This window comes from Desmodus rotundus, chromosome 4 (genome assembly GCF_022682495.2).
Source record: "Desmodus rotundus isolate HL8 chromosome 4, HLdesRot8A.1, whole genome shotgun sequence".
NCBI lineage: Eukaryota > Metazoa > Chordata > Mammalia > Chiroptera > Phyllostomidae > Desmodus > Desmodus rotundus.
Genome location: NC_071390.1, coordinates 122,272,311 through 122,285,115, shown reverse-complemented (window position 1 = coordinate 122,285,115; position 12,805 = coordinate 122,272,311). Strand labels below are relative to the sequence as shown.

At 34.7% G+C, this 12,805-nt stretch overlaps 1 pseudogene; it reads left to right on the top strand.

Moving 5' to 3' along the window:
- Positions 1-557: 557 nt before the first annotated feature.
- Positions 558-1,244, top strand: LOC112320818 (small nuclear ribonucleoprotein-associated proteins B and B' pseudogene; annotated as a pseudogene).
- Positions 1,245-12,805: the final 11,561 nt, after the last annotated feature.

Here is a 12,805-nt window from a genome sequence, read left to right as displayed (position 1 = left end):
TAAAAATTAATAAATTGAATGAGAATTTATGAAATAAAATATTTACTTGTCTTCAAGAAAGATGCTTGTGAAATGAAAAGCATAATAATTATAAAAATATATCCACAGAAACTTTTAATGAATCTTGGTGTTATTTATCAATATAGACTTTTTTTAAGGTTTTATTTATTTATTTTTTGAGGGAGAGGAAGGGAGAGAGAAACAGAAGGAGAGAAACACCAATGTGGAGTTGCCTCTTGCATGCCCCCAACTGGAGACTCAGCCCACAACCCAGGTATGTGCCCTGACTGGAAATCAAACCAGCAACACTTAGGTTCTCAGACCGGCATTCAATCCACTGAGTCACACCAGCCAAGACTCAATATAGACATTTTTAAAGAGGTAACAGGAATTATATGTGTTCAAATCAGGAATTAATAGTTACTTGGGCAAATAACTACTTTCCCAAAACATCTGCTCATACTCTACTTTTTAAAATCCAGAAAGGCTGGAGGGCAACTAGGCTATGCTCAGGCAAATCTGGTGGGAATCAAAACCATCAAACTGCCACTGTGACTGCGGACAAGTGCAGCGAGATGCTGGAGCACATCAACTACAGGATGAAGTGCATCCTGCAAGATGGTCTTATCTTCATTGCACCTTTATGGCTTTTGACAAGCATGTGAATTTGATCCTATGTGATTGTGATGAATTCAATAAGATCAAGTCAAAGAACTCAAAACAGGCAGAGAGAAGAGAGTCCTTGGTCTGGTGCTGCTTTGAGGGGAGAACCTGGTCTCGATGGCTGTAGAGGGACCTCCTCCCAAAGATACTGGCATTGCCAAAGTACCACTTGCTGGAGTTGCTGGGGGCACAGTGGTTGGGAGAGCTGCAGGCAGATGAATCCCAGCTGATGATCCCATGCTCCAGGCCCCAGCAGGACTTGCTGGGCCAGTTCGTGGGGTTGGTGGGTCATCCCAACAGTGATGACCACACAAGGAGGAGGCACTGTTGCAGCTGCTGCAGCTGCCACAGCAAATATTGCAGGGACCCCAACCCAGTACCCACCAGGCTGTGGGGATCCTCCCTCAACTATAGGCCAAGGTGCACCCACTGCAGGCATGATAGACCCACCTCCTGGTATGAGGCTTCCCATGGGTCCCCCAATGGGAATTCCCCCTGGATGAGAAACCTCAATAGGCATGCCCCCTCCAAGAATGCAAGGTCCTCCCCTGCCCCGGGGAATGCACCCACCAAGGCCCTAGGCTCACCTGGGCCCTCCTCAGCTCCCTGCCTGTTTCCCAAAATACTGTACATAGTCCTTTTATTTCCCTGTGGCCTGTGAAACAAATTTATAATGAACTCTTAATAGCCTCTTAATGGGATATTGTGAATGCAAAAAAAAAAATCCAGGACAAATTTTGGATTATTATAATAACATATTAAATATTTTTATGGATCAGTTTATGAAGAACATGAACACATTTTTGTAGAAGATAGAGTAGTTGCCCATATATGTAATATTTATATTGTGAATATATAGTTTCTGATAATGGTTCACACAAAAATTAAATTCACATATTAATGGATAATGGAGGAAATGTTTTTGTTAGATTTAGACAAAAAAATTTTCAATTGTCTAAGACTATAGATACAAGGTTCTTAGCTAAGTAATATATCTTTAAAACATTGCTGAATATCAACTATTTCCTGGAAAAAGTGGTTTGATACAACTTGAATCATATGTAGTTGGAAATTCTATATTGTTAATAATTGCATGTTTATACATTGAGGTGTTGAATTAAAAGCATAAAGTGATTTTTCAAATTATTTTAGGGGAACTAACTGGAAAAAAATCAGATAAAGCTTAATAAGAGGAAACCAAGGTTAAACACTTGACAGATAATTCAAAAGGGAACAAAGTTGTTATATGAAATTGGACTAATATCTTGAAAAGGAGCATACTGAATTCATTGCTGAATAGATGTTTAGTCCTAACAAGAGCCCATAGAGCGTGACCTAGTGCTCTTGAGTAACTGAGTCTTTGTCCTTTTATCACTGAATAAAGCATGGAGTTCTTAACTTTTTTAAAGACATAAATTAGGAAGATAGCATGAGGTAAAGTACATACTTTAATAAAATAATGGTATAAATTCATGTTCATTACTTCCCAAGAACATGGCATTCTTTAAGAATCAATTCACATTTTATTTTATTTATTTATTTTTAGAGAGAAGGGAGGGAGGGAGAAAGAGAGGGAAAGAAACATTGACATACAAGAGAAGTATCCAACGGTCACCTCTAACTGGGGACCTGGCCTGCAAACCAGGCATGTGCCGGGACCTGGAATCTAACCCATGACCTTTAGGTTCACAAGCCATGGCTCAATCCACTGAGCCACACCATCCAGGTCTCAATTCACATTTTAAACAGACGTTTTAATATTTTAGCTAACTGATGAAATTTAAACAAATTGGAAACATGGAACAGATATCTACACATATCGCTTAAGTTCAAAAGTATTCTAAATAATGCCTTCCATCTACATTTTTTCAATACATGTTGTTTCCCTTAACATTGCAGTTTCCAAGAATTTACCGATGACTTTAAGTGAGGACTTTGGGTACCTCACTGCCTCCAAATCCTTAGGTTTACCACTTCCCACATTAGGGGGACAAATGAATCATGACTGCATGGATTTTCTGGAAGTATTTATTTGGACATTTATTTTGAGATACTCCCAACTAATGTATTGTTTAAGCAAATCGGAAAATTTGGTGACATTTACCTGCCAAGAAGTTCAACCTGGGCAGTCCTTAGTGCACCTACTTAGCCTTGGTTAGTAATTCCTCTTGTCATCACTATCTATCACACTTGCAGGAACCAACGCTGGCTTAGAGCTTAGTTACATTTCTCAAAGAGTTAAAATGAGTAGGTAATAAACTAAACACTGAGTATAATCTGATCCTGGAACACTCACTCATAACTGCTGCAATATGCTGCCCTTAACAGTATAATGTGATGTAGCTTAAAGGTTAATGATTAATATGCTGCTTCTTTTCAGTTGTGGCATATTCTTAAGGAGTTTGATAGATATAATAAGCTAGAAAAATTAGAAATTTTAAGAAGAAATTTTGTATTAATGTTTACAGCTGGGGAAGATGGGGCTTTTTCCATAACAACCATAAAGTTGTCAATACATTTTCATCAAATAGAGAGAAGGGATTCTTAATTATTAGCTAGAAATGTTTATTTGTAAAATTGAATTACATTTATGTGGCAACTGTAGTATAAGAGGTAACTTTCAAGACACACACACACCCCTAACATTTCTTTCTGGAAATATTCAGGTCAATAAAATAATTTTATGAATTCTCAAAAATATCCTTATATGTCTGGGAAACAAATATTGTACATTGTCTAAAAATTAATCACAAGTACATGAAGATAAAGATGAACAAAAAAGGCCTACAAAGGACATACCATTGTTTACTGACTATGTTCTGGAAAACTTTCGTAGTTGTATACCAAAATCTCAATTTAATTAGGGTTAATGAAACGCTTAAATCAAAAAAGCTAAAATATCTTTTACAGGAAAAAGTGCATATTTATAATCACTAGTAAAATATATTTAAGATGCTGAGAATTTATTGAGAAAAATGAAAGCTATTTCTGAATTAAGAAATTTCACATTATTTTTTAAAATATTTTTTAAATTATGTATTACTATAAAATATTAACAGACAGTAGGGTTCAGTTAGAGTTGTCCATAGTAGCCTCAGGTTTTGCTCTTAAAACCTCTCAACTAATTAAGTGAGTTCCATTCACATTACTGATGTTAATTTCTATTACTTAAAATCCACCAGTTACACACCTAACCACATCTGCAAAATACCTTCCCAGCAATCACTGGATCTGTGCTGAAAAAAATAATTGGGTACTGGAGCAAAGCCAAGTTGACAAACAAAACTAACCATCCCACTTTGTTAAAGATGCTTTAAGAATATGTTACAATGTTATAATTGGAGTGTGTAAATTTATTATATTCTATAATCGATGGTTTTATGTTACGAGTAGATAAATTCTTACACAGCAATAAAGTGTCCTAAATAAAGGAAAATAAAATAGTTAACATAATTCATTTCCAATATCTACTGGTTCAATATTTCATTTAATCATATAGTACTATTAGTGTTGTAAATTAAATCTTAAATGTCAAATAAATATGAAAGGAAGACTTACACATTTTATACATTAAGTTCTTACATTTGATAAAAGAACCTCTCTGGATTCTAGAAGCACTGTGTGCAACAATAAGATATTTTGGTTTTTTATACATTGGCTGAGTGATTCCAGATTCTGCCAGGCTCTGAATAGGACCCAGGGCAAAAATTATCCCTATTGTCCTTTCTGCACAGTAAAGGTTTTTTTAAAATAGTTGTAACATTAAGTATCAGCAAAACAACTCAGTTACAGTATAATGTACATATGAATTCTGAAGTGACAGAATCTGGAAAGGCTACAGTGAAGTCTAGGACTCAGTGCTAGGGAAGGCCATGTCAACAGTCCAATCAACACCTAACAATATTTACCAGGCCATTACGGAATCGAGATTTTGTCTGTAAATTTCGTTCCTTGCTTCTTCTCCATTTGGGCTCCTTACATTTATTTTACTCATGATTTCCAAAAAAGTCCTTTTTGATTGAGTTAGCATCCTGATACACTATTAATAGAGTCTTTTATGGAAATGTAAATATCAATTCTCTCTGCTTTCAATTGAAGGCTATTTGCAAAGATGTAACTGCAAATGTAATATTAGCACTAATTGAGAAAAATGGACAAAGTCCTCACTTGCCCACAAAATGACAAACTGAAAAGATCTCAAACACAATGTATACAGGAATTTCATTAAGTCCTGTATGTAATGCTGTGTTTTACAAGGAATCCATATTCTTTAAAAATGTTCCCATCAGTGACAGTGGGAAATTTTCTATGTATTTAATAACTAAGAAAGTCAATACACTTTTGGAACTACTGTCAAAAGAAAAAAAGGTAATGACTGCAATTTGGCAGAAAATAAAGCTGATGAATAATCCAATTTTAAAACTTCTCAGGCTAGTGGTAAATTTCCTGATCTAAATTAAGTGACATAAACCCCACATTGCCACACAGAACAATATTATAATTCCTATTTCTTTTTACAGTACATTTCCTTAAATTTTTATAGGAAGATGTTATGAATAACAGTTTTAAATATTAAATCATCTTACTGATTCAAAAGTTCACCTATTTTTAATAAAAACCTTAGGTTCTCACTCTGTTACATTGCACATGATATTTGTCTTCCTAAACATGAATATTGATGTCTACATTTTTTTAAGGATTTTAAGCATTTCCCTTTTAATGTAACATGTAAAGGTGATGAACATCAGCTCTTTAATTTTTAGACTTTTAACAAAACTAGAAAAAGCAAAATAAAAGCTTTGGTGTCAGAAGTTTAGTTGGCTATTATTATAAAGTGCCTAATGTGTCCTATAATTAAATTTAATAGAAAGCTAATCTTTAGACAAGTTAGTGGAGCTTTTAATGGAAAAGTCACATCAACAGGCTTGATGCATGAGTTTCACTTTTATGTCTCTCTGTTTCTCATCTTCCCTAAACCTTCACCTCGAAACACAGTTTTAAATATAATGTGGCCAATATTACGTTTTAATACCTGTTCTTTTACAGGGGGGGCGGGGTTTGTGCTGAAGACTTACTTTATGATGTCTACATTTTTAAAGAACAAATACATTGACACCATTTTAATGACTGATTCATTTTAAATTATAGAATATATTTAGTATCATGGCTGTGATAGTAAATAAATGATAATTTAAAAAGAAAGTGATGAACAGAACTTTGCTAGCAGGAGTTTAAAAGTACATTACTGATACCTTATAAAGCGTTTAGAAATATCTCATATGAAAAAAAGAAAAAGAAGTGATTTATAATACAGTACTTCTGCTTTCCCCTCTGATCTGAACATATTATGTTCATATATAAGATTTTTCAAAAAGTTTTAATATTTTTGGTGACAATCCATTGTAATAGTAAAGATACTCCAAAAAAACAGAAACAACTGATTCATTATAAGAAATTGGAAAAGCTGGTGATATATTTCTTTTTTTTTTATTGTTATTCAATTATAGTTGTATGCCTTTTCTCCCCATCCCTCCACCCCACCCCAGCTGAACCCACCTCCCTCGCCCCCCTCCTCCCTCCCCCTTGGTTTTGTCCATGTGTCCTCCACAGTAGTTCCTGTAATCCCCTCTACCCACTGTCCCCGCCCCTACCCCCCACCCCCGCCCTGGCTATTGTTAGATTGCTTTTAACTTCAATGTCTCTGGTTATATTTTGCACCCCAATGTTCATAGCAGCACAATTTACAATAGCCAAGTACTGGAAGCAACCGAAGTGCCCATCAGCAAACGGGTGATATATTTCTAGTCTGAGTCCAAAGGTGTAATAAGTAGCAGAACCAATGGTGTAAGATGCGTTTCAGGCCAGGAGACCAATGTCCAGGGCTGTCAGGCGGAGAAAGTGAATTCTCCCTTTCTCCAACTATTTTGTTTTACTTCCATCTTCACAGATGGGATGTTGCCCACCCACCTTGGGGAGAATAATCTGCTCTGTTCAGCTTGCTGATCTCATTCAGAAACATCCTCACAGACACACCCAGAAATGATGTTTAACTAAATGCAGGCACCTCATGACCCAGTCAAGTTGACACATAAAATTAACCTCACGTCACCTCTGGTCACTTAACACCCAAAGGCATCTCCTTAAACTATACTTAATGTTCAAATAAAAATAATAAAAATACCATAATTCTGCTTAAAAATATACAGCTATTCTGGGTACAATGGAAAATCACTAACCTCTTCAAAAGAGGTACTTGAATAATTACTTTCCTCTTTAATACACCAAAAATAAAAATTATGATATAAAAGTAACATTATTTAGATACTATGATATAAAGTCAATACAAATTATGCTACAAAGAAAAAGTATATGTATATGGTACAGCACAAATAAGGCCCCTTTTATTACAAAATCTTTTATTACAAAATCATAAACATGTAATTCTATAACATAACAATATCACACTCAAGCATACCATATGACATTTTAGGCAAAATGTTCAAGTTAAAACTATAAATTATCACACCTTTATTATTACCCTACCAACCACACTCAAGCAGGTGCTACTTCTGCCAGACCCCTGCATATATGCACATGCACAATGTATTTATATCAAACTAAGAAGGAAATACTCCTAACAAACTCATAACGAAGTATTCACTTCCATTGCTGATCATAAGAATGTAGTTGGTATTTATAATTACCTTCATTCACTATCCATTCTGAATTGTCTTTGCACCCAGCAAGCACCTCAGCTGGTTGTACCTCTTTACCTGTCAGGGCAAACCCGAACATTTATTCCAGAAGGGTCAAGAACATTACTAGGCCTACCTCAACTGAGTTGATACAGTTGTCCATTGACCTTAAGAACAAGGTGTGGAAATACTAAGAGACATACTCATTCTTAACTCCAGTGTGGGATAGTAGGGCAGCTTCACCTTCATAGTTAGGATCACTCATCCCATGGGATATCTTTGAATACCCCACTGGTCGGTGACACAAGGAACTCAATGTGTCAATCTTTACTTACAGTTCAACAGAACCACGGTTGGCCTCCTGATGGAAGCATTCGCTCTCTAGAACTAAGACCACTAGGGCCACAGAATGTAAAGTTACAAAAACAGGAAGAAAAACTGTGTTAATAGGACATTTAGGGTAATAGTGAGTGGTGTCACTCTCATCTCCACCCCTTGATTTCTTAACCCATGAATCCTGGCTATTGGAGAAACATCGCCATTTTCTTAGATGCTGAGAAAGTGTCTGCCAAGTTACTCCACAGGAAAGTTATTCAATTTTCTCCTGTCCATACTGTACACTTCGGAAGGAAGTCACTATGCACTGCTCACACTTTTATACTCACACTATGCACAGCTCACACAGTTGTGCTCCCACTTCTCAAGGTTGGAATAGCTACATGAATGATTTGAAAATTTTCTTTGTGGAATTTGTATTTCCTCCCCTATTTATTAATGTATTTGGTAATTTACTTATATTAATATAGGCTCAAGGATTTTATTTTATATTTTGTGGTATAAGCCAATACTACTCTCCTTATTTTGTTACTCCAGTTGTTCCAACTTTGATCATTCGGAGCAATTTTAATTGACTCCTGTGCTCCTTTAGTGTTCTCCCATCATTTTTTGAACACTTACTTTTTTACACCGTACAGTGCTACGGACTCATCTTGGATATTTCCTGTTCTAATCCTGAAATCAGCCATTTCTCCAAAGAACTCTGTTTCTTTTCTTGTAGAACAGTATTAGAAACCAAGGTCTGGGTGATTATTACTTCTGGTGTATCATTTATTTTAAGCAAAAAATAACATTATTAGTAAAAACACAATTTTACTAACCTATATAGATGTAAATACATATGTATTTCTATAAATAAACATCTACATCTTTATTAAGCTAAAGATGAGTTCATACTGATGAACTGTTGTTTAATAACCACAAAATACCACAGTGGGATTTCATCGAGATTGTATTTAACCTACAGAAAAATGCTAAGTGTCTTGGTGGCATAAACATATCAATACTTCCCAGATAAACTTGGGAAAAATTGATATTTATATAACAGAGAGTTTCTCATTTCATGATCATGAATATCTATATTTTTATATTTTCTTAGATTTCACAGATCAGTTTTATAGCTTTCTGAACTTAAATACTGCATATATTTTGTTAGATTTATACCTAGACATTTTATTTTGTGGTATATTGTAAATAGTATTGTGTATTTAATTTAAAATCTGAGTTGTTAATTGCCATTATAAAAATATTAACTGATAATAAAAAATCATACAGAATAATGGGCTGAGAGAAATTGGGATACATTTTCTGAGAGGTCGGACCTCAATGGGTTACAGAATTATTATGTTGTTCTGTGTAAAAGCCGATGAGAATGTGAGTTTTCTGTTTCCAATAGCATCATGAAGTATCCCATTCCCTGAAAAGAAAGAAATGTATGATACATCTATAGAAAGTGTAAGAAGAATACATGTTTTCACTTATTTTAACAGGGCATTGGAACAGCAGAATGCTTTCTCCTGTGTGCATACCACGAATGTCAGGAAGAGAAGGCTTGTCACAGAAGTGGGCTTTGCAGTAATGAATAATCAATGAGCTGTTACCAAAAGAAATGGTAGGTAGATGCAAGTTAAAAATCACTTATGATTTGTCAATGTATCAGCCTATAGGAAATTTGTACAGCCTCAGAAAATGAAGATAGGAGAATTGTTGATTATAAGTGTTCATCTGTTTAAAATATGCATCAAATATGTTTCCTATTGCTTTTGACTACTGCATCTAGAAAAGAACCTGTTCTCACAAAACTCTTTAGCATATGGAGTTTCAATTTTTAGTTGCTGTCTAGAAAACAAATACAATGAAAAATTCTAAAACTACAATCTACCCCAAGGCACATTTATAAGCAGCCAACTGACTTTCTAAGAAGTTTATTTTTTAACAAGTCAGTAAAAACTATATGAATGTGGTTTGTAACCACACAAGTGGATCTACAAAGAGAAATTCTTACTGAAGTTTTCTTTTGTGATGTTTATAACAACTGATGTCCCTTTACATTTAACACAGTCTAAGTATGAAATGGTTGTTATGTTCATGCCACCAAAATACCTAGCACTTCTTTTTATTCAAAACATATATACTTAGAAAATTGCATTTAAAATAAGATATTAATTTTGCTTTGCAAATGTCTTTAAATGGACCCTTGAGTATGTTAACCACACTATATTGCCACATTGTCAAAGTTCACAGAATAGAAATTATTTAAATAACCCATGGTTCCAAAATATGCAGCAAAAATTAATGAATAATCCTACCACAGGCAACAACTTTATATTCTCCCACTATCTGACATCTGGACCACTTTAATATCCTAAAGCATAACTGATTGGCTAATGCCACCTGTTCACCACAAAATTCAAAAGCCACTCATTTGAGTAAAATAAACAACCACATAAAGTAAGCATAAAATTTGCAGAAAATATAAAAATATTCTCTGATGAGAAGTATGATAAAAAATGGAAGAACGAACCAGAGGGGGAAACTACGTAATTTTGTAAAACATCTAGTATTGAATACCCACTGCAACATGAACCCATTATGAAGACTGCTTTTTCCTGAATACACTGCATATTGAAAACTAAAGGTTTTTAAGGTTAGTTAGATATGTCACTTGCCAGGTGTGCTGTCTTTGAAAAGATATTTATCCTCTGAACTATCTATTTCTGCATCAGTAAAATAACCTGTAATTCATGATTCTTGCACATATGAAATAAGGAAATTAATGAACAGGAGTTAAGTCCTGAGGTAATAGAATGTTAGCAATTTAAACAGTGAATGCTAGCAATTTAAAATAAAAAGTCAGCCCTGGCTGGTATGGCTCAGTGGATTTTGATCATCAGCCTGCAAACCAAAAGGTTGCCGGTTCAATTCCCAGTCAGGGCACATGCCTGGGTTGCAGGCCAGGTCCCGGGTTGGGGGGGCATGAGAGACAATCACACGTCGATGTTTCTTTCCTTCTCTTTCTTCCTCCCTTCTACTCCCTAAAAATAAGTAAATAAAATCTTAAAAAAATAAAATAAAAAGTCATAAAATGAATCACACTGAAAACTTTGATATATAAAAGTGAAAATCACTTGCTACACCACACCCACATATTTTCATCATTGTGCATATTCGTGATTTTCATGCCAAGAGTTTAATGACTATTATTAATATTATCATTAAAACTACAATTAGTATTAAAATATTTTTCCAAATAGCTACACGAGTGAGTTCCATCCCATCCCATTTTAGTAGCGTAAACCAAGTGCCCATGCTGCTATTCTCTTGGATTCTGTGACTCGGGAACTTGGGCAGGGTACTGCCAGACAGCTCTGCCGGGAATATCTCACATTGTTTCAGCTAGATGTCAGCCGGGGCTACAATAACCTGAAGACTTGAGTAGGCTAGGCATTCATAATGGCTCACTCACACGGTTTGCTGGTGCCACTTTCTGCTGAGAGGAAATACAGCAGTGCTCTCCAGCATGGGAGTCTCAGGGTTGCATGTCCAAAGATAACAATGAAAGCTTCATGGTCTTTTAGCTTGTAGTCCTGAAAGTTATAAGCCATTGCTTTGAACATATTATATTCAAAAGTATGCCCAGATCTAAGGGGAAGTAACACAGGTAGCTACTTCTTGATGGGATAATCTAAAGGGGGAAGGGTTTTCAGGAAGATCTATAAAGGACACATGGAAAAAAACAAAAAAAGAAAAAGAAAAAACCAAAGGGGGATAGGAAAAGTGTGGGAAGTGGGGATGGCTGGGGTGGGGGCGAGGGGGGAGGTGAGGGGAAAATGAAGACAACTGTACTTGAACAACAATTTAAAAAGTTTTAAAAAGTAAAATAAAATTGAGGTTAACCTTTAAAAAATGAAGGTAAAATTGTGTTGTAAAAGGACATGTATGACAGAAATAAAAATGGGCAAGTTCTGTCTTTGGGATTATTCTTCTGGGAGAATTGATGTGTTCAGTCATATTCTCTGCAACGCTTGGGTAAGGCGAGAGATCCCTGATGAGACAGGCCCATGTTTATTTGGGCACCTGTGTCTGTGATTGGATAACTGTATATAACGAAAAAGTGGCACTACTGATTTCATGAGCCCATAGATTTGTGGGTATAGAAAAACATTTTCCAGTTTTATCAGTATTTTACATTATTAAATAAAGAAAATATAAGAAGACTGTTATGGAGAACATGTGTCTGTAGAAATATTTTATTTTTCAAAAGAATTAAAAGATAAGATGAAGAAACAATGTTTGAAAACAAAGTAACAAAGCAAACACTAAAATAAAAATGTGGAACATGAAAATACTTAAAAATGCTTATACAAATTAAAAGAAAAATGGAAAAATTTCAAACAATTGAGTTCTGTAGGAAATTGTTCCTTTGATTTTTATCTTCATACTTTGAGAGCTCATTAACTATGAAAATCTACCACAATTTTTCACATAAAAAAGAAAATTCAAGGCATTTAGTTGTTATAAGGTTATTTTATTCTAAGAGCTTAAAAATATTAATATTGTTTTAAACTTTGAAATAAAGTTTAATTCATCTCATATTAGTATGATGCATGAGGTGTCCTAGAAATACAGTCTTCATTATTATGCTTTGAGAGTTAAGATCATACTCTAGCTTCTGGATATTATCTGACATATATACGTGTGCTGAGCAAGATAGCAAGAAAATGAGGACTTCAATCACTAATACTTGAATAAACAACAAAAAATAGAAAACAAGGTCATTGACATTTCAAATAGTAAAAATGAAAAAAATAAATAAGACAACATGGTAGGCAGAATTCTAAAACGGTTATAAAGGTTCCTGCCCCTTGGTATTTACTCTTTATATAATCTCATCTCCTTGAGTTTGGGCGGGGCCTGTCAGTGTGGTGGGATAGAATCTCTATAAATAAATAGCCTTAAATAGCAAAGGTGAAGGGATTTTGTAATCAGTGATTTGAATTAACCATGTCTCTTTTCTATTATTATTATAAATATTAGCTAAATCATGCCTCATTTTGATCATATGAGTGGCCCTGACATAAACAATTGAGCTTAAAAGGTCAATATTCTTC